Below are 6,000 nucleotides of genomic sequence, written 5' to 3'. Positions count from 1 at the left end.
TTTTTTCACAAAGAAAATTTTCGATTAATTGATATTTTTAAACGTTAAAGAATCTTTTCAATCAATAGAAATTTTGAAAAATTTAATGTGGAAATTTTTTATAGAAAAATGCTATAAATCGAAATTTCGAAAACATTTTTATAGACAAATATCATAGAAATTTTTAAAAATTTGCTGTAGAAAATTTTTATATAAAAATATTCGATAAATCGAAATTTCAAAAACATTCGATAAATTGAAACTTCGAAATATTTTCTTTCATTCTATAGTAAAATATTCAATAAAATTTTGGAAAAATCTAAAAATTGTTTACATAAAATTTTTTATAAATTGAAATAAGGCGAAATTTCAAAATAATTTCTATAAAAAATATTATATCATTCGATGAATTAAAATTTCGAAACATTTTCTTTACAAAAAATATTTGATAAGTCGAAATTTTGGAAAAATTTGAAAAAAAAATATTAATTATTTTTTAAACATTTTCTATAAAAAATAAATCGAATTTTGAAAATCTAAAAATTTTCGATAAATCGAAATAAAGCGACATTTTGAAATATTTTCTATAAAAAATATTCAATTTATCGAATTTCGAAAATGGTTTTTTGAGAAAAATATTTGATAAATCGCAATATGTAAAGAGAAATTTTCAAATATATTCTATTGTACAATATAAAGGAATATTCAAAATATTTTTAGTATACGATTGTTTAAATCGAAATTTCAAAGAATTTTCTATAGAAAAATATTTGATAAATCGAAATTTTGGTGAAATTTAAAAATTTTATTAAATCGAAATTTCGAAATATTTTCTATACAAAATAAATCGAAATTTTGGGAAATCTAAAAATTTTCGATAAATTGAAATAAAGCGACATTTTGAAATATTTTCTATAAAAAACATTGTATTTATCGAAATTTCACAAATGTTTTTTTGAGAAAAATATTTATTAACGCGAAATAAAGAGAAATTTTATAAAAAATTTAATCGTACAATATAGAGAAATATATTTGATAAAACGTAATTTTGGAAAAATCTAAAAATTTGGAAAAAAAATTAAAAGTCGAAATTTCGAAATATTTTTTATACAAAATAAATTGAAATTTTGGAAAATCTAAAAATATTATTTAGATAAATATTCGTTAAATCGAAATTTCTAAAAATTGTCTTTTCTATTTCGAAAAATTTTCTACAGATAAATTTTTGATAAATCGAAATTTTGAAATATTATCTATCAAAAATCGGAATTTTGAAAAATTCGTTATAAAAAAATATTCAATGAATAAAAATATCGAAAAATTTTCTGCAGAAAAAATACGATAATCGAAATTTGGAAATAATGTCTATAGATAAATATTCGATAATTTGAAATTTTCTTTAGAAAACCATTTGATAAATCGCAATTTTTGGAAAAATCTAAAAAATAAAAATTTTGAAAAATTTTGATAAATCGAAATATTTTTTATAAAAAATAAAACGAACTTTTGGAAAATCTAAAAATTGTCTTAGATAATTCGAAATAAAGACATATTTTGAAATAGTTTTTTTATAAGACATATTCTAATATTTTCTGCAAAAAAATATTCGAAAAATTTTCTATAGAAAAATATTTGTTAATCGAAATGACCAAGAATTTTCTATAGAAAAATATTCGATATATTGAAATTTCGAAACATTTTCTATAGACAAATATTTGATTAATCTAAATTTTGGAAAAATCGAAAAATTTTGAAATATTTTCTATTCGATAAAGACATATTTTGAAATAGTTTTTTTTATAAGACATATTCTAATATTTTCGGTAAAAAAAATATTCGAAAAATTTTCTATAGAAAAATATTTGTTAAATCGAAATTTCGAAGAATTTTCTATAGAAAAATATTTGATTAATCAAAATTTTGGAAAAATCAAAAATATTGAAATATTTGCTATTCGATAAATCGAAATTTCGAAAAAATATTTATTAAATAAAAAATTTTGAAGAAATAGAAAAATTTTTTACAAAAAATTTTGAAATTTTTAGTATAAAAAAATATTCGATGAATCAAACATACGAAATGTTCTATAGAAAAATATTCGTTAAATCGAAATTTTGAAGAATTTTCTATTGCAAATAGAGAAAATATTTCAATAAATCGAAATTTAGAAAAAATTTCCAACACATCGGAGTCTTAAAAAAAAATCTGTAGAATATTTACTATAAATATTATTTTCCCATCCGTTAAACAAGGCCTCAAATGTTTCCATTACGCTGTTAGTGTGGGTCTTTTTTCGATTTTTCTTATTTAGTATATGCAACGTTAAAAGTTAATTATTTGTTGAGAATATTCATAATTTATTTATGTTCATACACGTACCCAAACGACTAGTGAGTACATAAATAAATACAAACATACTACATGGAGCTGAGCTGAGCTGCAAATTGTCTTGTGTTACTAACTACCAACAGGCAAATACGCTCATTGACTGTGCCCCGACGACTAAAGCGCGATGTACGGATTCAATGTCCAGTGTAGATTTCAACGCTTGCTTTTTTTTCCAATGCAATTAATTAAGTTGTTTAATTTCTACAGCAATGAGATGCAAAATAGGTGTCTGTTTAATTTCTTGTTTAGTAAAAAAAAAAATAAACATTTTTATTTAATTTTATTGCAACAATAGTTAATTGTTTACAATTCAAGTAATTTAGCGGGATTTAATAATAAATTGTAGATTTTATAAATGAAAATGGAGATTTTAATAAATCAATTAAGTTTTTAATTAATGCAACTATTAAAAGTGGGTGTTTTATTTAATATAAGTGACAAGGTGAACAAAAATCATTAGGCTTTAGATTTTAATAAAGAAATCAAGTGTGAATTAAGGTGTAATAAAGTAAGAAACCCACATGAAATTAATATATTGTCAACATGGGCTTTATAATTTGCTTAATTTTTAATAATAATTTTTGTAGCAATTTTTTTCATAACTTTCAACAGACAGACGGACGGACGAACGGCTAAAGCCAAATCGTCTTAGAATCTTAGGATTATCCAGGATTTATAAACTAATGTGGGAGTGCAACAAATAGTTTGCTGTGTTATAAACGCAATAAAGAAAATAATTTTTGTTTCATTATTGTAACAATTTAACTCTCAATTGCCTAAAATCTATCCCTTTTGTTTTCCCTGAGAAACTTATATTACGGCCTTGTTTTCAATTAACTTAACTTAATGATACACAACAATTGTCTTAAATATTTTATTACTTGTCTGAAAAATGTTCCCATAATTTCAAAGACCTTGACTATTTCTTTTGTTAATTGCCGTCGTGTGTCAGAATTTTATGATTTAACAATTCTTTACACTTGATTTCTAAATCGTAACTGTTTCTCATGACCTTGACATAGAACAACTGCAGTAGCAAATGATTAAACACAATTTTAGAGTAAACATGTCCTTGGTGAAAAGAACTGGGAGCCTTTAGAAAATAAATGTTGCAGAGAAAATCTTTAAATAAAAATTTTATTAAATTTTAGATACTATAATGGAATATAATTAAAGGAAGACAAATTGAAGTTTCAATATTGAAAAGAAAGTTGCATTGTATGGAATTTTACTGAGAGACATTTGAAAATGAAAGAGTAGATATTTTATTTTGATTGAACCAGCACCCAACGGATGATATTTACTCATGCAGAGCAATGTTTGGTAACTAGGGTAGTTTTTTTGGTCCTTCGATTTTAATTTTTTTACTTTGAATATGACAGGAAATAATTCTGCAAATGAATGTCCGAATTGTTTCATTACACAAAACTCCAACATCATGAGGATCGTTTGATTTAAAACTCGGCTTAAATTATAAAAAATATTTGAAATTTAACAAACAAATTCGCCGCAATTACAAAGACCTTTCTTTTACAATCATTCAAAATATTTTTCTAATAATATTTTGCTTTTAAATATCCAATATAAGGATAACCTTGACTAGACTCAATTAGAGTCGTGTGTCATTTCTCATTTACAAAATTACTCTCACAGTATTTTCTATTATTTCAAATATACAAGACATAAATCCTTGACTAGCACAGAGAGCAGTAGCTTATTTATTGTAAACATTGAGTTTTTATTATCTCCTGTGCAAAGATTGTTTTAAGAACATTTCAACATTGACATATTTAACACGTTTTACATGGACTGTGTTTCAATGTTTTTGAAAGACTAAAAACAAAAGTCTTAAGAAAAAGTGTTTAAAATATATTTTCTCAAACTCAATTAAACAATGTCCTTGTTTAAAACTTCCTTTAGTAAATGTTTCTGCTTTAAATTTTAGCCTTGACTAACAAAAAATTTTAGTCGTGTGTCAGTTTTTAGATGACTTTTGAACAAGGCTACAACCTCTTTGAATATTTAGAATGTTCCCAGAGAGAGACAAAAGCCTTGACTGTTAATGTAGTAGCTTGTTTACTGTAAACATTCTTTGAAACGCTACTAGAAGATACATTAAACTCTGTTGGCAGCGTTAAGGTTTCTAGCGGGGCGTTATTTGCTTTCTATGATTACGTTTGATTTGAACTTTCTGCTTTAAAACTTAACCTTGACTATTAAACAATTACAGAAGTGTGTCAATTTTTAGTTGACTTTAGGACAAGGCTACTTATGTACTTCAGGAATATTAGAAATGTTCCTAGATAGTTGTAAGCAAAAAATTAGTAGCTTATTTGTGAAAGACTATGAACAAAGGTGTTTAAACTTCCTGAAATATATTTTTCAGCTTTAAAACTTAGCCTTGACTATCACACAATTACAGTCGTGTGTCAGTTTTTGACTGTTTTTTCAACAAGGCTACATAATCTTTGAATTCATTGGATCTCGAAAAATCACAGTCAGTTCTTTCAGAACATTAGCTTGTTTAGACATATGAGGGGTACAAAAGCAAATGGCTACAATATCCATTTTATTAGTTTCTGTAATAAATGAATCATGAACCTATATTGTACATTTTCAATACCAAACAAACATTATCAATAGAAAGTATTTTATTTCGCTTTTCGTTTGGACCCCTTTGCGTTTTCAACAGACAGACCGAAGGACATAGCTAGATCGTCTTAAGATCGTATGAGGACCCAGAATAAATGTACTAATGTGACAAATATTTGTTTGTGTGTTACAAACGGAATGACAAAGTCAATATATGGTAATATTGTTGATATAAAAGAGTAACGTTACTGACTCACTGACTGACTGATTCATCATCGTACAGCCCAATCGACTGAAGCTAGAATCATGAAATTTTAACGATCCGATAAGAATGGATTTTTGGAAATTCGAACGTTTAAGGGGTAAAAACGGGTAAATTCGGTAAACTTATATCTTCAAAACTAATAAAGATACAAAAAAACTTAAAATTGAATGTTACTCCATTTAAAAAATAAGCTGACAGGTGTTTCGTACTTTTTCGAAATTCAAACCTTTTTGGCACCCTATGTATCTTTTAAACCAATAAACATAGAAACAAATTTTAAATCGTATTCTTTACTTATCAAAAAATAATAAATATAAGTTTGGTACTTTTTGGAAATTCGAACCCTTAAGGGATACAAAGTGTGTTTATTTTTGGTACTTTTTCATAAAATATGTTTTTGTATAATTTGAGATAGACATACGAATATTTTATTACGAACTCCCACCATGATGCAGAATTTGTTTTGAATAAAATTTTACCACCACAATGGGGATAAAAAAGGTACCAAAAAGGGGAAAAATCGGGAAAATACATTTTATTTGAAATTATTAAGCCAATTTTGATATTTTTTTTTAAATTGGCTCCTGGATTATTACAAAAATTAACTAACAGGGTGTTATTTGGAACTCGAGTGAGTATGTGTATATATTGGGCCAAATCTGGGTAAACAGTTTGGTACTTTTTTAAAAACATATTTTTTCTTGGGCACATTAACACAGATTTCAATCGTTTGAGACATGTCTGTAGCATAAATTATTTTGGCAAAAATGGAGTAT

Source organism: Calliphora vicina, chromosome 5 (assembly GCF_958450345.1).
Source record: "Calliphora vicina chromosome 5, idCalVici1.1, whole genome shotgun sequence".
NCBI classification, from domain to species: Eukaryota; Metazoa; Arthropoda; class Insecta; order Diptera; family Calliphoridae; genus Calliphora; species Calliphora vicina.
This window is presented reverse-complemented; position numbering follows the sequence as displayed.